Source organism: Rutidosis leptorrhynchoides, chromosome 1, assembly GCF_046630445.1.
Source record: "Rutidosis leptorrhynchoides isolate AG116_Rl617_1_P2 chromosome 1, CSIRO_AGI_Rlap_v1, whole genome shotgun sequence".
Classification (NCBI taxonomy): Eukaryota; Viridiplantae; Streptophyta; class Magnoliopsida; order Asterales; family Asteraceae; genus Rutidosis; species Rutidosis leptorrhynchoides.
The window spans coordinates 456,172,027-456,196,545 of record NC_092333.1 but is presented as its reverse complement, the minus strand read 5'-3'; positions in this window follow the sequence as shown (position 1 = coordinate 456,196,545).

The following is a 24,519-nucleotide window of genomic DNA, read 5'->3' as shown; positions in this document are numbered from 1 at the left end:
AAATGGATTTAAAATGAAGAAGTTATGGGTAAAACAAGATTGGATAATTTTTCTCATTTTAGCTACGTGAAAATTGGTAACAAATCTATTCCAACCATAACTTAATCAACTTGTATTATATATTATGTAATCTTGAGATACCATAGACACGTATACAATGTTTCGACCTATCATGTCGACACATCTATATATATTTCGGAACAACCATAGACACTCTATATGTGAATGTTGGAGTTAGCTATACAGGGTTGAGGTTGATTCCAAAATATATATAGTTTGAGTTGTGATCAATACTGAGATACGTATACACTGGGTCGTGGATTGATTCAAGATAATATTTATCGATTTATTTCTGTACATCTAACTGTGGACAACTAGTTGTAGGTTACTAACGAGGACAGCTGACTTAATAAACTTAAAACATCAAAATATATTAAAAGTGTTGTAAATATATTTTGAACATACTTTGATATATATGTATATATTGTTATAGGTTCGTGAATCAACCAGTGGCCAAGTCTTACTTCCCGACGAAGTAAAAATCTGTGAAAGTGAGTTATAGTCCCACTTTTAAAATCTAATATTTTTGGGATGAGAATACATGCAGGTTTTATAAATGATTTATAAAATAGACACAAGTACGTGAAACTACATTCTATGGTTGAATTATCGAAATCGATATGCCCCTTTTTATTAAGTCTGGTAATCTAAGAATTAGGGAACAGACACCCTAATTGACGCGAATCCTAAAGATAGATCTATTGGGCCTAACAAACCCCATCCAAAGTACCGGATGCTTTAGTACTTCGAAATTTATATCATATCCGAAGGGTGTCCCGGAATGATGGGGATATTCTTATATATGCATCTTGTTAATGTCGGTTACCAGGTGTTCACCATATGAATGATTTTTATCTCTATGTATGGGATGTGTATTGAAATATGAAATCTTGTGGTCTATTATTATGATTTGATATATATAGGTTAAACCTATAACTCACCAACATTTTTGTTGACCTTTTAAGCATGTATATTCTCAGGTGATTATTAAGAGCTTCCGCTGTCGCATACTTAAATAAGGACGAGATTTGGAGTCCATGCTTGTATGATATTGTGTAAAAACTGCATTCAAGAAACTTATTTTGTTGTAACATATTTGTATTGTAAACCATTATGTAATGGTCGTGTGTAAACAGGATATTTTAGATTATCATTATTTGATAATCTACGTAAAGCTTTTTAAACCTTTATTGATGAAATAAAGGTTATAGTTTGTTTTAAAATGAATGCAGTCTTTGAAAAACGTCTCATATAGAGGTCAAAACCTCGCAACGAAATCAATTAATATGGAACGTTTTTAATCAATAAGAACGGGACATTTCAGTTGGTATCCGAGCGTTGGTCTTAGAGAACCAGAATTTTGCATTAGTGTGTCTTATCTAGTTTGTTAGGATGCATTAGTGAGTCTGGACTTCGACCGTGTTTACTTGAAAAATGATTGCTTAACAAATTTTGTTGGAAACTATATATTTTTTAACATGTGAATATTATGTGATATATTAATCTCTTAACGCGTTTGATATTATGTGATAGATGTCTACCTCTAGAACAAGTCCCATTGACTCACCTAATAATAATGAAGAGTCAAATGTAAATTGGAATGATTCGTGGACTGATTCACAAGTTCCCGAAGAGGAACCGGAAGAAGAGTCGGAACCGGAAGAAGAATCGGAACCGGAAGAAGAATCGGAACCGGATGAAGAAATAGAACCGGTGGGGGAAATAATAAAACGATTAAGTAAAAGAAAATCCTCAACCAACCGACCAAGGTTAATTATATTCAATGGTGTTTCCGCCAAGGAAGCAAAATATTGGGAGGATTACCAATTCTCCGATGAATCGGATTCCGACGAGAATTCCGATGATGTTATAGAAATTACCCCAACTGAATTTAAAAAGGCAAAAGAAAATAATAAGGGAAAGGGCATAAAAATAGAGAAATCTAATTCCAACCCCGATGAACTTTATATGTATCGTCAACCCCCGAAGTCCTTAAGTTGTAACAATGACCCGGGAACCTCTAAACCACCAGGTTTTTCTAAACCAATGTGGATAATGATGGCTCGTATTAGGGGATCATCATATATCCCTAGAAACTTGGCAAAACGAACCAAAACCGAAGAAGAAGAAATAAGCGAGTCGGAATAAGATAGTTGTATTCGTGTGGTGTAATATAAGTAATATAGTGTGCTTATGCTTTATGATATATGTAAAAATTGCTTGTATTAATAAGTATTTTTTTTATGAATCTAACTCTTGTCTATTTTACAGTATAAAAACACAAAATGGATAGACAACCCAATATTTTAAGAGACCTACCCGGAGACATGATTGATGAAATCTTGTCTAGAGTCGGTCAGAATTCTTCGGCACAACTATTTAAGGCGAGATCAGTTTGTAAGACATTCGAAGAACGTTCCAAGAATGCCTTGGTTTATAAAAGGCTTTCGTTCGAAAGATGGGGGATATCACATTGGGAAATCCATAAGTTACGATGTGTTTACTTTGACGCATATATTGCGGGGAACCCAAATGCTATTTTACACAATGGGTTAAGAAATTATTTTGACTCTATATATCCGAATATTGGACTTCGTGATTTAGAAAAAGCGGCTAACATGCAACATAAAGAAGCATGTTATGCTTACGGATTAGTAATGTTCGCTTCTCACCAAAGTGAGAACAAGAACATCGGCCTACAACTATTAAACAAAACGTTCCCACAATGACGGAGTCGGTAATTGGGGTAAGAAATGAGGTTTTTAGATTGTTACGGGACTGTTGGACATTACGTAACCCTCGTCCCTTTGACGACGTTACAACACGCTGTCTTATCAACGGCCATAACGGTTATGTTCCACCAGACCAAGGATGGGAAGTAATCCTAGTAAAACCAGAATGCATGACTTGTTTCTGGACGTATGAATTACGTGTCTTTATTGCCTTTGCTGAATGACTTGTGTACTAGCTAGAATTATCTTCACAACCATCTTGTATCAAATTTATTGTGTGCTATATTTCATGCTATATGTAAAATAAGCGGTATTGTAAGTTTGTAAAATATTGTGTAAAAGTTTGAACGCGAAATATTATTATAATCAGTTTTTCATATAGAATTGTAGTGGTTGAATTGTATATTAGCTACTAAGTATGAACTTAACGGGTATGTACTACCCGAATTTAAACTTATAAAATGCTAATATGAAGAAAAAGCTTTTATAAATGAGTTCATATTATGCTACGAAATACTATTAACTACTCTTAATATTCTGTATGATTAACTTGTTCCATTTGACTATTTGAATGAAATGGCACCGACTACTCGACACACCGTGAATATGAATGAAGAGGAATTCCGTACTTTTCTAGCTTCAAACATAGCCGCAGTACAGGCTGCGCTACATACCAACAATAACCTTGGATCTAGCTGTAGTGACCCGAACTTTTCCATGTTTATATATATTAATTGAGATTGATATTTACATGATTAAATGTTTCCAACATGTTATGCAATCAAACTTGTTAAGACTTGATTAATTGAAATATGTTTCATATAGACAATTGACCACCCAAGTTGACCGGTGATTCACGAACGTTAAAACTTGTAAAAACTATATGATGACATATATATGGATATATATATATAGTTAACATGATACTATGATAAGTAAACATATCATTAAGTATATTAACAATGAACTACATATGTAAAAACAAGACTACTAACTTAATGATTTTTAAACGAGACATATATGTAACGATTATCGTTGTAAAGACATTTAATGTATATATATCATATTAAGAGATATTCATACATGATAATATCATGATAATATAATAATTTAAAATCTCATTTGATATTATAAACATTGGGTTAACAACATTTAACAAGATCGTTAACCTAAAGGTTTCAAAACAACATTTACATGTAACGACTAACGATGACTTAACGACTCAGTTAAAATGTATATACATGTAGTGTTTTAATATGTATTTATACACTTTTGAAAGACTTCAATACACTTATCAAAATACTTCTACTTAACAAAAGTGCTTACAATTACATCCTCGTTCAGTTTCATCAACAATTCTACTCGTATGCACCCGTATTCGTACTCGTACAATACACAGCTTTTAGATGTATGTACTATTGGTATATACACTCCAATGATCAGCTCTTAGCAGCCCATGTGAGTCACCTAACACATGTGGGAACCATCATTTGGCAACTAGCATGAAATATCTCATAAAATTACAAAAATATGAGTAATCATTCATGACTTATTTACATGAAAACAAAATTACATATCCTTTTTATCTAATCCATACACCAACGACCAAAAACACCTACAAACACTTTCATTCTTCAATTTTCTTCATCTAATTGATCTCTCTCAAGTTCTATCTTCAAGTTCTAAGTGTTCTTCATAAATTCCAAAAGTTCTAGTTTCATAAAATCAAGAATACTTTCAAGTTTGCTAGCTCACTTCCAATCTTGTAAGGTGATCATCCAAACTCAAGAAATCTTTGTTTCTTACAGTAGGTTATCATTCTAATACAAGGTAATAATCATATTCAAACTTTGGTTCAATTTCTATAACTATAACAATCTTATTTCAAGTGATGATCTTACTTGAACTTGTTTTCGTGTCATGATTCTGCTTCAAGAACTTCGAGCCATCCAAGGATCCATTGAAGCTAGATCCATTTTTCTCTTTTCCAGTAGGTTTATCCAAGGAAATTAAGGTAGTAATGATGTTCATAACATCATTCGATTCATACATATAAAGCTATCTTATTCGAAGGTTTAAACTTGTAATCACTAGAACATAGTTTAGTTAATTCTAAACTTGTTCGCAAACAAAAGTTAATCCTTCTAACTTGACTTTTAAAATCAACTAAACACATGTTCTATATCTATATGATATGCTAACTTAATGATTTAAAACCTGGAAACACGAAAAACACCGTAAAACCGGATTTACGCCGTCGTAGTAACACCGCGGGCTGTTTTGGGTTAGTTAATTAAAAACTATGATAAACTTTGATTTAAAAGTTGTTATTCAGAGAAAATGATTTTTATTATGAACATGAAACTATATCCAAAAATTATGGTTAAACTCAAAGTGGAAGTATGTTTTCTAAAATGGTCATCTAGACGTCGTTCTTTCGACTGAAATGACTACCTTTACAAAAATGACTTGTAACTTATTTTTCCGACTATAAACATATACTTTTTCTGTTTAAATTCATAAAATATAGTTCAATATGAAACCATAGCAATTTGATTCACTCAAAACGGATTTAAAATGAAGAAGTTATGGGTAAAACAAGATTGGATAATTTTTCTCATTTTAGCTACGTGAAAATTGGTAACAAATCTATTCCAACCATAACTTAATCAACTTGTATTGTATATTATGTAATCTTGAGATACCATAGACACGTATACAATGTTTCGACCTATCATGTCGACACATCTATATATATTTCGGAACAACCATAGACACTCTATATGTGAATGTTGGAGTTAGCTATACAGGGTTGAGGTTGATTCCAAAATATATATAGTTTGAGTTGTGATCAATACTGAGATACGTATACACTGGGTCGTGGATTGATTCAAGATAATATTTATCGATTTATTTCTGTACATCTAACTGTGGACAACTAGTTGTAGGTTACTAACGAGGACAGCTGACTTAATAAACTTAAAACATCAAAATATATTAAAAGTGTTGTAAATATATTTTGAACATACTTTAATATATATGTATATATTGTTATAGGTTCGTGAATCAACAGTGGCCAAGTCTTACTTCCCGACGAAGTAAAAATCTGTGAAAGTGAGTTATAGTCCCACTTTTAAAATCTAATATTTTTGGGATGAGAATACATGCAGGTTTTATAAATGATTTACAAAATAGACACAAGTATGTGAAACTACATTCTATGGTTGAATTATCGAAATCGAATATGCCCCTTTTATAAAGTCTGGTAATCTAAGAATTAGGGAACAGACACCCTAATTGACGCGAATCCTAAAGATAGATCTATTGGGCCTAACAAACCCCATCCAAAGTACCGGATGCTTTAGTACTTCGAAATTTATATCATATCCGAAGGGTGTCCCGGAATGATGGGGATATTCTTATATATGCATCTTGTTATTGTCGGTTACCAGGTGTTCACCATATGAATGATTTTTATCTCTATGTATGGGATGTGTATTGAAATATGAAATCTTGTGGTCTATTGTTACGATTTGATATATATAGGTTAAACCTATAACTCACCAACATTTTTGTTGACGTTTTAAGCATGTTTATTCTCAGGTGATTATTAAGAGCTTCCGCTGTCGCATACTTAAATAAGGACGAGATTTGGAGTCCATGCTTGTATGATATTGTGTAAAAACTGCATTCAAGAAACTTATTTTGTTGTAACATATTTGTATTGTAAACCATTATGTAATGGTCGTGTGTAAACAGGATATTTTAGATTATCATTATTTGATAATCTACGTAAAGCTTTTTAAACCTTTATTTATGAAATAAAGGTTATGGTTTGTTTTAAAAATGAATGCAGTCTTTGAAAAACGTCTCATATAGAGGTCAAAACCTCGCAACGAAATCAATTAATATGGAACGTTTTTAATCAATAAGAACGGGACATTTCAGTTGGTATCCGAGCGTTGGTCTTAGAGAACCAGAAAATTTGCATTAGTGTGTCTTATCGAGTTTGTTAGGATGCATTAGTGAGTCTGGACTTCGACCGTGTTTTCTTTAAAAATGATTGCTTAACATTTTTGTTGGAAACTATATATTTTTAACATATGAATATTATGTGATATATTAATCTCTTAACGTGTTTGATATTATGTGATAGATGTCTACCTCTAGAACAAGTCCCATTGACTCACCTAATAATAATGAAGAGTCAAATGTAAATTGGAATGATTCGTGGACTGATTCACAAATTCCCGAAGAGGAACCGGAAGAAGAGTCGGAACCGGAAGAAGAATCGGAACCGGAAGAAGAATCGGAACCGGATGAAGAAATAGAACCGGTGGGGGAAATAATAAAACGGTTAAGTAAAAGAAAATCCTCAACCAACCGACCAAGGTTAATTATGGTCAATGGTGTTTCCGCCAAGGAAGCAAAATATTGGGAGGATTACCAATTCTCCGATGAATCGGATTCCGACGAAAATTCCGATGATGTTATAGAAATTACCCCAACTGAATTTAAAAAGGCAAAAGAAAATAATAAGGGAAAGGGCATAAAAATAGAGAAATCTAATTCCAACCCCGATGAACTTTATATGTATCGTCAACCCCCGAAGTCCTTAAGTTGTAACAATGACCCGGGAACCTCTAAACCACCAGGTTTTTCTAAACCAATGTGGAAAATTACGGCTCGTATTAGGGGAACATCATATATCCCTAGAAACTTGGCAAAACGAACCAAAACCGAAGAAGAAGAAATGAGCGAGTCGGAATAAGATAGTTGTATTCGTGTGGTGTAATATATGTAATATAGTGTGCTTATGCTTTATGATATATGTAAAAATTGCTTGTATTAATAAGTATTTTTTTATGAATCTAACTCTTGTCTATTTTACAGTTTAAAAACACAAAATGGATAGACAACCCAATATTTTAAGAGACCTACCCGGAGACATGATTGATGAAATCTTGTCTAGAGTCGGCCAGAATTCCTCGGCACAACTATTTAAGGCGAGATCAGTTTGTAAGACATTCGAAGAACGTTCCAAGAATGTCTTGGTTTATAAGAGACTTTCGTTTGAAAGATGGGGGATATCACATTGGGAAACCCATAAGTTACGATGTGTTTACTTTGACGCATATATTGCGGGGAACCCAAATGCTATTTTACGCAACGGGTTAAGAAATTATTTTGACTCAATATATCCGAATATTGGACTTCGTGATTTAGAAAAAGCGGCTAACATGCAACATAAAGAAGCATGTTATGCTTACGGATTAGTAATGTTCGCTTCTCACCAAAGTGAGAACAAGAACATCGGGCTACAACTATTAAACAAAACGTTTCCACAAGTGACGGAGTCGGTAATTGGGGTAAGAAATGAGGTTTTTAGATTATTACGGGACTGTTGGACATTACGTAACCCTCGTCCCTTTGACGACGTTACAACACGCTGTCTTATCAATGGCCATAACGGTTATGTTGCACAAGACCAAGGATGGGAAGTAGTCCTAGTAAAACCAGAATGCATGACTTGTTTCTGGACGTATGAATTACGTGTCTTTATTGCCTTTGCTGAACGACTTGTGTACTAGCTAGAATTTTCTTCACAACTATCTTGTATCAAAGTTATTGTGTGCTATATTTCATGCTTTATGTAAAATAAGCGGTATTGTAAGTTTGTAAAATATTGTATAAAAGTTTGAACGCGAAATATTATTATAATCAGTTTTTCATATAGAATTGTAGTAGTTGAATTGTATATTAGCTACTAAGTATGAACTTAACGGGTAGGTACTACCCGAATTTAAACTTATAAAACGCTAATATGAAGAAAAAGCTTTTATAAATGAGTTCATATTATGCTACGAAATACTATTAACTACTCTTAATATTCTGTATGATTAACTTGTTCCATTTGACTATTTTGAAGGAAATGGCACCGACTACTCGACACACCGTGAATATGAATGAAGAGGAATTCCGTACTTTTCTAGCTTCAAACATAGCCGCAGTACAGGCTGCGCTACATACCAACAATAACCTTGGATCTAGCAGTACAGGAAATCGTGTAGGATGCACCTACAAAGAATTCACTGCCTGCAAACCTTTGGAATTTGATGGAACCGAAGGACCGATCGGATTGAAACGGTGGACCGAGAAGGTTGAATCGGTGTTTGCCATAAGTAAGTGTACTGAAGAGGACAAAGTGAAGTACGCTACGCATACCTTCACAGGTTCTGCGTTAACATGGTGGAATACCTATCTAGAGCAAGTGGGACAAGACGATGCGTACGCACTACCGTGGTCAGCATTCAAGCACTTGATGAACGAGAAGTACCGTCCCAGAACCGAGGTCAATAAGCTCAAGACAGAACTTAGAGGGTTACGAACCCAAGGATTTGATATTACCACGTACGAAAGACGATTCACAGAATTGTGCCTATTGTGTCCGGGAGCATTCGAAGATGAGGAAGAGAAGATCGACGCGTTTGTGAAAGGATTACCGGAAAGAATCCAAGAAGATATAAGTTCACACGAGCCCGCCTCCATACAACAGGCATGTAGAATGGCTCACAAACTAGTGAACCAGATTGAAGAAAGAATTAAAGAACAGACTGCTGAAGAGGCCAATGTGAAGCAAGTCAAAAGAAAGTGGGAGGAAAACGGTGATAAGAATCACCAATACAACAACAACAGCAATTACAACAATAATCGCAACAATTATCCCAACAATCGCAACATCAATCGCAACTACAACAAACGGCCCAACAACAACAACAACAACAACAACAACAACAACAGCAACTACAATAATCATCCCAACAACAATAATAACCGCAACAACAACAACAACAATCAGAAGCAGCTATGCCAAAGGTGTGAAAAGTATCACTCGGGGTTCTGCACCAAATTTTGCAACAAGTGTAAAAGAAATGGTCATAGCGCGGCGAAGTGTGAGGTCTACGGACCAGGGGTTAATAGAACGAAAGGAACAAATGGTGTCGGAACGAGTAATGGCGGAGCAAGTAGTGTCGGAGCAAGTTAGGCCAATGTAGTTTGTTATAAATGTGGAAAACCGGGCCACATTATTAGAAATTGCCCGAACCAGGAGAACACGAATGGACAAGGCCGCGGAAGAGTTTTCAATATTAATGCGGCAGAGGCACAGGAAGACCCGGAGCTTGTTACGGGTACGTTTCTTATTGACAATAAATCTGCTTACGTTTTATTTGATTCGGGTGCGGATAGAAGCTATATGAGTAGAGATTTTTGTGCTAAATTAAGTTGTCCATTGACGCCTTTGGATAGTAAATTTTTACTCGAATTAGCAAATGGTAAATTAATTTCAGCAGATAATATATGTCGGAATCGAGAAATTAAACTGGTTAGCGAAACATTTAAGATTGATTTGATACCAGTAGAGTTAGGGAGTTTTGATGTGATAATCGGTATGGACTGGTTGAAAGAAGTGAAAGCAGAGATATTTTGTTACAAAAATGCAATTCGCATTATACGAGAAAAAGGAAAACCCTTAATGGTGTACGGAGAAAAGGGCAACACGAAGCTACATCTTATTAGTAATTTGAAGGCACAAAAACTAATAAGAAAAGGTTGCTATGCAGTTCTAGCACACGTCGAGAAAGTACAAACTGAAGAAAAGAGCATCAATGATGTTCCCATTGCAAAAGAATTTCCCGATGTATTTCCGAAGGAATTACCGGGATTACCCCCACATTGATCCGTTGAATTTCAAATAGATCTTGTACCAAGAGCTGCACCAATAGCTCGTGCTCCTTACAGACTCGCACCCAGCGAGATGAAAGAACTGCAAAGCCAATTACAAGAACTTTTAGAGCTTGGTTTCATTCGACCAAGCACATCACCGTGGGGAGCTCCTGTTTTGTTTGTCAAGAAGAAAGATGCTACATTCAGGTTGTGTATCGACTACCGAGAGTTGAACAAACTTACCATCAAGAACCGCTACCCACTACCGAGAATCGACGACTTATTTGATCAACTACAAGGCTCGTCTGTTTATTCAAAGATTGACTTACGTTCCGGGTATCATCAAATGCGGGTGAAAGAAGATGATATTCCAAAGACTGCTTTCAGAACTCGTTACGGTCATTACGAGTTTATGGTCATGCCGTTTGGTTTAACTAATGCACCAGCTATGTTCATGGACCTTATGAACCGAGTGTGTGGACCATACCTTGACAAGTTTGTCATTGTTTTCATTGATGACATACTTATTTACTCAAAGAATGACCAAGAACACGGTGAACATTTGAGAAAGGTGTTAGAAGTATTGAGGAAGGAAGAATTGTACGCTAAGTTTTCAAAGTGTGCATTTTGGTTGGAAGAAGTTCAATTCCTCGGTCACATAGTGAACAAAGAAGGTATCAAGGTGGATCCGGCAAAGATAGAAACTGTTGAAAAGTGGGAAACCCCGAAAACTCTGAAACACATATGCCAGTTTTTGGGACTAGCTGGTTACTACAGAAGGTTCATCCAAGACTTTTCCAGAATAGCAAAACCCTTGACTGCATTAACGCATAAAGGGAAGAAATTTGAATGGAATGATGAACAAGAGAAAGTGTTTCAGTTATTGAAGAAAAAGCTAACTACGGCACCTATATTGTCATTGCCTGAAGGGAATGATGATTTTGTGATTTATTGTGACGCATCAAAGCAAGGTCTCGGTTGTGTATTAATGCAACGAACGAAGGTGATTGCTTATGCGTCTAGACAATTGAAGATTCACGAACAAAATTATACGACGCATGATTTGGAATTAGGCGCGGTTGTTTTTACATTAAAGACTTGGAGGCACTACTTATATGGGGTCAAAAGTATTATATATACCGACCACAAAAGTCTTCAACACATATTTAATCAGAAACAACTGAATATGAGGCAGCGTAGGTGGATTGAATTATTGAATGATTACGACTTTGAGATTCGTTATCACCCGGGGAAGGCAAATGTGGTAGCCGATGCCTTGAGCAGGAAGGACAGAGAACCCATTCGAGTAAAATCTATGAATATAATGATTCATAATAACATTACTACTCAAATAAAGGAGGCGCAACAAGGAGTTTTAAAAGAGGGAAATTTAAAGGACGAAATACCCAAAGGATCGGAGAAGCATCTTAATATTCGGGAAGACGGAACCCGGTATAGGGCTGAAAGGATTTGGGTACCAAAATTTGGAGATATGAGAGAAATGGTACTTAGAGAAGCTCATAAAACCAGATACTCAATACATCCTGGAACGGGGAAGATGTACAAGGATCTCAAGAAACATTTTTGGTGGCCGGGTATGAAAGCCGATGTTGCTAAATACGTAGGAGAATGTTTGACGTGTTCTAAGGTCAAAGCTGAGCATCAGAAACCATCAGGTCTACTTCAACAACCCGAAATCCCAGAATGGAAATGGGAAAACATTACCATGGATTTCATCACTAAATTGCCAAGGACTGCAAGTGGTTTTGATACTATTTGGGTAATAGTTGATCGTCTCACCAAATCAGCACACTTCCTACCAATAAGAGAAGATGACAAGATGGAGAAGTTAGCACGACTGTATTTGAAGGAAGTCGTCTCCAGACATGGAATACCAATCTCTATTATCTCTGATAGGGATGGCAGATTTATTTCAAGATTCTGGCAGACATTACAGCAAGCATTAGGAACTCGTCTAGACATGAGTACTGCCTATCATCCACAAACTGATGGGCAGAGCGAAAGGACAATACAAACGCTTGAAGACATGCTACGAGCATGTGTTATTGATTTCGGAAACAGTTGGGATCGACATCTACTGTTAGCAGAATTTTCCTACAACAACAGCTACCATTCAAGCATTGAGATGGCGCCGTTTGAAGCACTTTATGGTAGAAAGTGCAGGTCTCCAATTTATTGGAGTGAAGTGGGGGATAGACAGATTACGGGTCCGGAGATTATACAAGAAACTACCGAGAAGATCATCCAAATTCAACAACGGTTGAAAACCGCCCAAAGTCGACAAAAGAGCTACGCTGACATTAAAAGAAAAGATATAGAATTTGAAATTGGAGAGATGGTCATGCTTAAAGTTGCACCTTGGAAAGGCGTTGTTCGATTTGGTAAACGAGGGAAATTAAATCCAAGGTATATTGGACCATTCAAGATTATTGATCGTGTCGGACCAGTAGCTTACCGACTAGAGTTACCTCAACAACTCGCGGCTGTACATAACACTTTCCACGTCTCGAATTTGAAGAAATGTTTTGCTAAAGAAGATCTCACTATTCCGTTAGATGAAATCCAAATCAACGAAAAACTTCAATTCATCGAAGAACCCGTCGAAATAATGGATCGTGAGGTTAAAAGACTTAAGCAAAACAAGATACCAATTGTTAAGGTTCGATGGAATGCTCGTAGAGGACCCGAGTTCACCTGGGAGCGTGAAGATCAGATGAAGAAGAAATACCCGCATCTATTTCCAGAAGATTCATCAACACCTTCAACAGCTTAAAATTTCGGGACGAAATTTATTTAACAGGTAGGTACTGTAGTGACCCGAACTTTTCCATGTTTATATATATTAATTGAGATTGATATTTACATGATTAAATGTTTCCAACATGTTATGCAATCAAACTTGTTAAGACTTGATTAATTGAAATATGTTTCATATAGACAATTGACCACCCAAGTTGACCGGTGATTCACGAACGTTAAAACTTGTAAAAACTATATGATGACATATATATGGATATATATATAGTTAACATGATACTATGATAAGTAAACATATCATTAAGTATATTAACAATGAACTACATATGTAAAAACAAGACTACTAACTTAATGATTTTTAAACGAGACATATATGTAACGATTATCGTTGTAAAGACATTTAATGTATATATATCATATTAAGAGATATTCATACATGATAATATCATGATAATATAATAATTTAAAATCTCATTTGATATTATAAACATTGGGTTAACAACATTTAACAAGATCGTTAACCTAAAGGTTTCAAAACAACATTTACATGTAACGACTAACGATGACTTAACGACTCAGTTAAAATGTATATACATGTAGTGTTTTAATATGTATTTATACACTTTTGAAAGACTTCAATACACTTATCAAAATACTTCTACTTAACAAAAGTGCTTACAATTACATCCTCGTTCAGTTTCATCAACAATTCTACTCGTATGCACCCGTATTCGTACTCGTACAATACACAGCTTTTAGATGTATGTACTATTGGTATATACACTCCAATGATCAGCTCTTAGCAGCCCATGTGAGTCACCTAACACATGTGGGAACCATCATTTGGCAACTAGCATGAAATATCTCATAAAATTACAAAAATATGAGTAATCATTCATGACTTATTTACATGAAAACAAAATTACATATCCTTTATATCTAATCCATACACCAACGACCAAAAACACCTACAAACACTTTCATTCTTCAATTTTCTTCATCTAATTGATCTCTCTCAAGTTCTATCTTCAAGTTCTAAGTGTTCTTCATAAATTCCAAAAGTTCTAGTTTCATAAAATCAAGAATACTTTCAAGTTTGCTAGCTCACTTCCAATCTTGTAAGGTGATCATCCAAACTCAAGAAATCTTTGTTTCTTACAGTAGGTTATCATTCTAATACAAGGTAATAATCATATTCAAACTTTGGTTCAATTTCTATAACTATAACAATCTTATTTCAAGTGATGATCTTACTTGAACTTGTTTTCGTGTCATGATTCTGCTTCAAGAACTTCGAGCCATCCAAGGATCCATTGAAGCTAGATCCATTTTTCTCTTTTCCAGTAGGTTTATCCAAGGAAATTAAGGTAGTAATGATGTTCATAACATCATTCGATTCATACATATAAAGCTATCTTATTCGAAGGTTTAAACTTGTAATCACTAGAACATAGTTTAGTTAATTCTAAACTTGTTCGCAAACAAAAGTTAATCCTTCTAACTTGACTTTTAAAATCAACTAAACACATGTTCTATATCTATATGATATGCTAACTTAATGATTTAAAACCTGGAAACACGAAAAACACCGTAAAACCGGATTTACGCCGTCGTAGTAACACCGCGGGCTGTTTTGGGTTAGTTAATTAAAAACTATGATAAACTTTGATTTAAAAGTTGTTATTCAGAGAAAATGATTTTTATTATGAACATGAAACTATATCCAAAAATTATGGTTAAACTCAAAGTGGAAGTATGTTTTCTAAAATGGTCATCTAGACGTCGTTCTTTCGACTGAAATGACTACCTTTACAAAAACGACTTGTAACTTATTTTTCCGACTATAAACATATACTTTTTCTGTTTAAATTCATAAAATATAGTTCAATATGAAACCATAGCAATTTGATTCACTCAAAACGGATTTAAAATGAAGAAGTTATGGGTAAAACAAGATTGGATAATTTTTCTCATTTTAGCTACGTGAAAATTGGTAACAAATCTATTCCAACCATAACTTAATCAACTTGTATTGTATATTATGTAATCTTGAGATACCATAGACACGTATACAATGTTTCGACCTATCATGTCGACACATCTATATATATTTCGGAACAACCATAGACACTCTATATGTGAATGTTGGAGTTAGCTATACAGGGTTGAGGTTGATTCCAAAATATATATAGTTTGAGTTGTGATCAATACTGAGATACGTATACACTGGGTCGTGGATTGATTCAAGATAATATTTATCGATTTATTTCTGTACATCTAACTGTGGACAACTAGTTGTAGGTTACTAACGAGGACAGCTGACTTAATAAACTTAAAACATCAAAATATATTAAAAGTGTTGTAAATATATTTTGAACATACTTTAATATATATGTATATATTGTTATAGGTTCGTGAATCAACAGTGGCCAAGTCTTACTTCCCGACGAAGTAAAAATCTGTGAAAGTGAGTTATAGTCCCACTTTTAAAATCTAATATTTTTGGGATGAGAATACATGCAGGTTTTATAAATGATTTACAAAATAGACACAAGTATGTGAAACTACATTCTATGGTTGAATTATCGAAATCGAATATGCCCCTTTTATAAAGTCTGGTAATCTAAGAATTAGGGAACAGACACCCTAATTGACGCGAATCCTAAAGATAGATCTATTGGGCCTAACAAACCCCATCCAAAGTACCGGATGCTTTAGTACTTCGAAATTTATATCATATCCGAAGGGTGTCCCGGAATGATGGGGATATTCTTATATATGCATCTTGTTATTGTCGGTTACCAGGTGTTCACCATATGAATGATTTTTATCTCTATGTATGGGATGTGTATTGAAATATGAAATCTTGTGGTCTATTGTTACGATTTGATATATATAGGTTAAACCTATAACTCACCAACATTTTTGTTGACGTTTTAAGCATGTTTATTCTCAGGTGATTATTAAGAGCTTCTGCTGTCGCATACTTAAATAAGGACGAGATTTGGAGTCCATGCTTGTATGATATTGTGTAAAAACTGCATTCAAGAAACTTATTTTGTTGTAACATATTTGTATTGTAAACCATTATGTAATGGTCGTGTGTAAACAGGATATTTTAGATTATCATTATTTGATAATCTATGTAAAGCTTTTTAAACCTTTATTTATGAAATAAAGGTTATGGTTTGTTTTAAAAATGAATGCAGTCTTTGAAAAACGTCTCATATAGAGGTCAAAACCTCGCAACGAAATCAATTAATATGGAACGTTTTTAATCAATAAGAACGGGACATTTCACTAGCAGTACAGGAAATCGTGTAGGATGCACCTACAAAGAATTCACTGCCTGCAAACCTTTGGAATTTGATGGAACCGAAGGACCGATCGGATTGAAACGGTGGACCGAAAAGGTCGAATCGGTGTTTGCCATAAGTAAGTGTACTGAAGAGGACAAAGTGAAGTACGCTACGCATACCTTTACAGGTTCTGCGTTAACATGGTGGAATACCTATCTAGAGCAAGTGGGATAAGACGATGCGTACGTACTACCGTGGTCAGCATTCAAGCACTTGATGAACGAGAAGTACCGTCCCAGAACCGAGGTCAATAAGCTCAAGACAGAACTTAGAGGGTTACGAACCCAAGGATTTGATATTACCACGTACGAAAGATGATTCACAGAATTGTGCCTATTGTGTCCGGGAGCATTCGAAGATGAGGAAGAGAAGATCGACGCATTTGTGAAAGGATTACCGGAAAGAATCCAAGAAGATATAAGTTCACACGAGCCCGCCTCCATACAACAGGAATGTAGAATGGCTCACAAACTAGTGAACCAGATTGAAGAAAGAATTAAAGAACAGACTGCTGAAGAGGCCAATGTGAAGCAAGTCAAAAGAAAGTGGGAGGAAAACGGTGATAAGAATCACCAATACAACAACAACAGCAATTACAACAATAATCGCAACAATTATCCCAACAATCGCAACATTAATCGCAACTACAACAAACGGCCCAACAACAACAACAACAACAACAACAACAACAACAACAACAACAACAACAACAGCAGCTACATCAATCATCCCAACAACAATAATAACCGCAACAACAACAACAATCAGAAGCAGCTATGCCAAAGGTGTGAAAAGTATCACTCGGGGTTCTGCACCAAATTTTGCAACAAGTGTAAAAGAAATGGTCATAGCGCAGCGAAGTGTGAGGTCTACGGACCAGGGGTTAACAGAACGAAAGGAACAAATGGTGTCGGAACGAGTAATGGCGGAGCAAGTAGTGTCGGAGCAAGTTATGCCAATGTAGTTTGTTATAAATGTGGAAAACCGGGCCACATTATTAGAAATTGCCCGAACCAGGAGAACACGAATAGACAAGGCCGCGGAAGAGTTTTCAATATTAATGCGGCAGAGGCACAGGAAGACCCGGAGCTTGTTACGGGTACGTTTCTTATTGACAATAAATCTGCTTACGTTTTATTTGATTCGGGTGCGGATAGAAGCTATATGAGTAGAGATTTTTGTGCTAAATTAAGTTGTCCATTGACGCCTTTGGATAGTAAATTTTTACTCGAATTAGCAAATGGTAAATTAATTTCAGCAGATAATATATGTCGGAATCGAGAAATTAAACTGGTTAGCGAAACATTTAAGATTGATTTGATACCAGTAGAGTTAGGGAGTTTTGATGTGATAATCGGTATGGACTGGTTGAAAGAAGTGAAAGTAGAGATCGTTTGTTACAAAAATGCAATTCGCATTATACGAGAAAAAGGAAAACCCTTAATGGTGTACGGAGAAAAGGGCAACACGAAGCTACATCTTATTAGTAATTTGAAGGCACAAAAACTAATAAGAAAAGGTTGCTATGCTGTTCTAGCACACGTCGAGAAATTACAAACTGAAGAAAAGAGCATCAATGATGTTCCCATTGCAAAAGAATTTCCCGATGTATTTCCGAAAGAATTACCGGGATTACCCCCACATCGATCCGTTGAATTTCAAATAGATCTTGTACCAGGAGCTGCACCAATAGCTCGTGCTCCTTACAGACTCGCACCCAGCGAGATGAAAGAACTGCAAAGCCAATTACAAGAACTTTTAGAGCGTGGTTTCATTCGACCAAGCACATCACCGTGGGGAGCTCCTGTTTTGTTTGTCAAGAAGAAAGATGGTACATTCAGGTTGTGTATCGACTACCGAGAGTTGAACAAACTTACCATCAAGAACCGCTACCCACTACCGAGAATCGACGACTTATTTGATCAACTACAAGGCTCGTCTGTTTATTCAAAGATTGACTTACGTTCCGGGTATCATCAAATGCGGGTGAAAGAAGATGATATTCCAAAGACTGCTTTTAGAACACGTTAAGCTCATTACGAGTTTATGGTCATGCCATTTGGTTTAACTAATGCACCAGCTGTGTTCATGGACCTTATGAACCGAGTGTGTGGACCATACCTTGACAAGTTTGTCATTGTTTTCATTGATGACATACTTATTTACTCAAAGAATGACCAAGAACACGGTGAACATTTGAGAAAGGTGTTAGAAGTATTGAGGAAGAAAGAATTGTACGCTAAGTTTTCAAAGTGTGCATTTTGGTTGGAAGAAGTTCAATTCCTCGGTCACATAGTGAACAAAGAAGGTATTAAGGTGGATCCGGCAAAGATAGAAACTGTTGAAAAGTGGGAAACCCCGAAAACTCCGAAACACATACGCCAGTTTTTAGGACTAGCTGGTTACTACAGAAGGTTCATCCAAGACTTTTCCAGAATAGCAAAACCCTTGACTGCATTAATGCATAAAGGGAAGAAATTTGAATGGAATGATGAACAAGAGAAAGCGTTTCAGTTATTGAAGAAAAAGCTAACTACGGCACCTATATTGTCATTGCCTGAAGGGAATGATGATTTTGTGATTTATTGTGACGCATCAAAGCAAGGTCTCGGTTGTGTATTAATGCAACGAACGAAGGTGATTGCTTATGCGTCTAGACAATTGAAGATTCACGAACAAAATTATACGACTCATGATTTGGAATTAGGCGCGGTTGTTTTTGCATTAAAGACTTGGAGGCACTACTTATATGGGGTTAAAAGTATTATATATACCGACCACAAAAGTCTTCAACACATATTTAATCAGAAACAACTGAATATGAGGCAGCGTAGGTGGATTGAATTATTGAATGATTACGACTTTGAGATTCGTTACCACCCGGGGAAGGCAAATGTGGTAGCCGATGCCTTGAGCAGGAAGGACAGAGAACCCATTCGAGTAAAATCTATGAATATAATGATTCATAATAACCTTACTACTCAAATAAAGGAGGCGCAACAAGGAGTTTTAAAAAAGGGAAATTTAAAGGATGAAATACCCAAAGGATCGGAGAAGCATCTTAATATTCGGGAAGACGAAACCTGGTATAGGGCTGAAAGGATTTGGGTACCAAAATTTGGAGATATGAGAGAAATGGTACTTAGAGAAGCTCATAAAACCAGATACTCAATACATCCTGGAACGGGGAAGATGTACAAGGATCTCAAGAAATATTTTTGGTGGCCGGGTATGAAAGCCGATGTTGCTAAATACGTAGGAGAATGTTTGACGTGTTCTAAGGTCAAAGCTGAGCATCAGAAACCATCAGGTCTACTTCAACAACCCGAAATCCCAGAATGGAAATGGGAAAACATTACCATGGATTTCATCACTAAATTGCCAAGGACTGCAAGTGGTTTTGATACTATTTGGGTAATAGTTGATCGTCTCACCAAATCAGCACACTTCCTGCCAATAAGAGAAGATGACAAGATGGAGAAGTTAGCACGACTGTATTTGAAGGAAGTCGTCTCCAGACATGGAATACCAATCTCTATTATCTCTGATAGGGATGGCAGATTTATTTCAAGATTCTGGCAGACATTACAGCAAGTATTAGGAACTCGTCTAGACATGAGTACTGCCTATCATCCACAAACTAATGGGCAGAGCGAAAGGACGATACAAATGCTTGAAGACATGCTACGAGCATGTGTTATTGATTTCGGAAACAGTTGGGATCGACATCTACCGTTAGCAGAATTTTCCTACAACAACAGCTACCATTCAAGCATTGAGATGGCGCCGTTTGAAACACTTTATGGTAGAAAGTGCAGGTCTCCGATTTGTTGGAGTGAAGTAGGGGATAGACAGATTACGGGTCCGGAGATTATACAAGAAACTACCGAGAAGATCATCCAAATTTAACAACGGTTGAAAACCGTCCCAAAGTCGACAAAAGAGCTACGCTGACATTAAAAGAAAAGATATAGAATTTGAAATTGGAGAGATGGTCATGCTTAAAGTTGCACCTTGGAAAGGCGTTGTTCGATTTGGTAAACGAGGGAAATTAAATCCAAGGTTTATTGGACCATTCAAGATTATTGATCGTGTCGGACCAGTAGCTTACCGACTTGAGTTACCTCAACAACTCGTGGCTGTATAAAACACTTTCCACGTCTCGAATTTGAAGAAATGTTTTGCTAAAGAAGATCTCACTATTCCGTTAGATGAAATCCAAATCAACGAAAAACTTCAATTCATCGAAGAACCCGTCGAAATAATGGATCGTGAGGTTAAAATACTTAAGTAAAACAAGATACCAATTGTTAAGGTTCGATGGAATGCTCGTAGAGGACCCGAGTTCACCTGGGAGCATGAAGATCAGATGAAGAAGAAATACCCGCATCTATTTCCAGAAGATTCGTCAACACCTTCAACAGCTTAAAATTTCGGGACGAAATTTATTTAACGGGTAGGTACTGTAGTGACCCGAACTTTTCCATGTTTATATATATTAATTGAGATTGATATTTACATGATTAAATGTTTCCAACATGTTAAGCAATCAAACTTATTAAGACTTGATTAATTGAAATATGTTTCATATAGACAATTGACCACCCAAGTTGACAGGTGATTCACGAACGTTAAAACTTGTAAAAATTATATGATGACATATATATGGATATATATAGTTAACATGATACTATGATAAGTAAACATATCATTAAGTATATTAACAATGAACTACATATGTAAAAACAAGACTACTAACTTAATGATTTTTAAACGAGACATATATGTAATGATTATCGTTGTACAGACATTTAATGTATATATATCATATTAAGATATATTCATACATGATAATATCATGATAATATAATAATTTAAAATCTCATTTGATATTATAAACATTGGGTTAACAACAATTAACAAGATCGTTAACCTAAAGGTTTCAAAACAACACTTACATGTAACGACTAACGATGACTTAACGACTCAGTTAAAATGTATATACATGTAGTGTTTTAATATGTATTTATACACTTTTGAAAGACTTCAATACACTTATCAAAATACTTCTACTTAACAAAAATGCTTAAAATTACATCCTCGTTCAGTTTCATCAACAATTCTACTCGTATGCACCCGTATTCGTACTCGTACAATACACAGCTTTTAGATGTATGTACTATTGGTATATACACTCCAATGATCAGCTCTTAGCAGCCCATGTGAGTCACCTAACACATGTGGGAACCATCATTTGGAAACTAGCATGAAATATCTCATAAAATTACAAAAATATGAGTAATCATTCATGACTTATTTACATGAAAACAAAATTACATATCCTTTATATCTAATCCATACACCAACGACCAAAAACACCTACAAACACTTTCATTATTCAATTTTCTTCATCTAATTAATCTCTCTCAAGTTCTATCTTCAAGTTCTAAGTGTTCTTCATATATTCTACAAGTTCTAGTTACATAAAATCAAGAATACTTTCAAGTTTGCTAGCACACTTCCAATCTTGTAAGGTGATCATCCAACCTCAAGAAATCTTTGTTTCTTATAGTAGGTTATCATTATAATACAAGGTAATAATCATATTCAAACTTTGGTTCAATTTCTATAACTATAACAATCTTATTTCAAGTGATGATCTTACTTGAACTTGTTTTCGTGTCATGATTCTGCTTCAAGAACTTCGAGCCATCCAAAGATCCGTTGAAGCTAGATCCATTTTTCTCTTTTCCAGTAGGTTTATCCAAGGAACTTAAGGTAGTAATGATGTTCATAACATCATTCGATTCATACATATAAAGCTATCTTATTCGAAGGTTTAAACTTGTAATCACTAGAACATAGTTTAGTTAATTCTAAACTTGTTCGCAAACAAAAGTTAATCCTTCTAACTTGACTTTTAAAATCAACTAAACACATGTTCTATATCTATATGATATGCTAACTTAATGATTTAAAACCTGGAAACACGAAAAACACCGTAAAACCGGATTTACGCCGTCGTAGTAACACCGCGGGCTGTTTTGGGTTAGTTAATTAAAAACTATGATAAACTTTGATTTAAAAGTTGTTATTCTGGGAAAATGATTTTTATTATGAACATGAAACTATATCCAAAAATTATGGTTAAACTCAAAGTGGAAGTATGTTTTCTAAAATGGTCATCTAGACGTCGTTCTTTCGACTAAAATGACTACCTTTACAAAAACGACTTGTAACTTATTTTTCCGACTATAAACCTATACTTTTTCTATTTAGATTCATAAAATATAGTTCAATATGAAACCATAGCAATTTGATTCACTCAAAACGGATTTAAAATGAAGAAGTTATGGGTAAAACAAGATTGGATAATTTTTCTCATTTTAGCTACGTGAAAATTGGTAACAAATCTATTCCAACCATAACTTAATCAACTTGTATTATATATTATGTAATCTTGAGATACCATAGACACGTATACAATGTTTCGACCTATCATGTCGACACATCTATATATATTTCGGAACAACCATAGACACTCTATATGTGAATGTTGGAGTTAGCTATACAGGGTTGAGGTTGATTCCAAAATATATATAGTTTGAGTTGTGATCAATACTGAGATACGTATACACTGGGTCGTGGATTGATTCAAGATAATATTTATCGATTTATTTCTGTACATCTAACTGTGGACAACTAGTTGTAGGTTACTAACGAGGACAGCTGACTTAATAAACTTAAAACATCAAAATATATTAAAAGTGTTGTAAATATATTTTGAACATACTTTAATATATATGTATATATTGTTATAGGTTCGTGAATCAACCAGTGGCCAAGTCTTACTTCCCGACGAAGTAAAAATCTGTGAAAGTGAGTTATAGTCCCACTTTTAAAATCTAATATTTTTGGGATGAGAATACATGCAGGTTTTATAAATGATTTATAAAATAGACACAAGTACGTGAAACTACATTCTATGGTTGAATTATCGAAATCGATATGCCCCTTTTTATTAAGTCTGGTAATCTAAGAATTAGGGAACAGACACCCTAATTGACGCGAATCCTAAAGATAGATCTATTGGGCCTAACAAACCCCATCCAAAGTACCGGATGCTTTAGTACTTCGAAATTTATATCATATCCGAAGGGTGTCCCGGAATGATGGGGATATTCTTATATATGCATCTTGTTAATGTCGGTTACCAGGTGTTCACCATATGAATGATTTTTATCTCTATGTATGGGATGTGTATTGAAATATGAAATCTTGTGGTCTATTATTATGATTTGATATATATAGGTTAAACCTATAACTCACCAACATTTTTGTTGACCTTTTAAGCATGTATATTCTCAGGTGATTATTAAGAGCTTCCGCTGTCGCATACTTAAATAAGGACGAGATTTGGAGTCCATGCTTGTATGATATTGTGTAAAAACTGCATTCAAGAAACTTATTTTGTTGTAACATATTTGTATTGTAAACCATTATGTAATGGTCGTGTGTAAACAGGATATTTTAGATTATCATTATTTGATAATCTACGTAAAGCTTTTTAAACCTTTATTGATGAAATAAAGGTTATAGTTTGTTTTAAAATGAATGCAGTCTTTGAAAAACGTCTCATATAGAGGTCAAAACCTCGCAACGAAATCAATTAATATGGAACGTTTTTAATCAATAAGAACGGGACATTTCAATATACGCCAATTTCTAGGACTAGATGGTTACTACAGAAGATTCATCCAAGATTTTTCCAAAATAGCAAAACCCTTGACTACATTAACGCATAAAGGGAAGAAATTTGAATGGAAGGATGAACAAAAAAAAGCATTTCAATTGTTGAAGAAAAA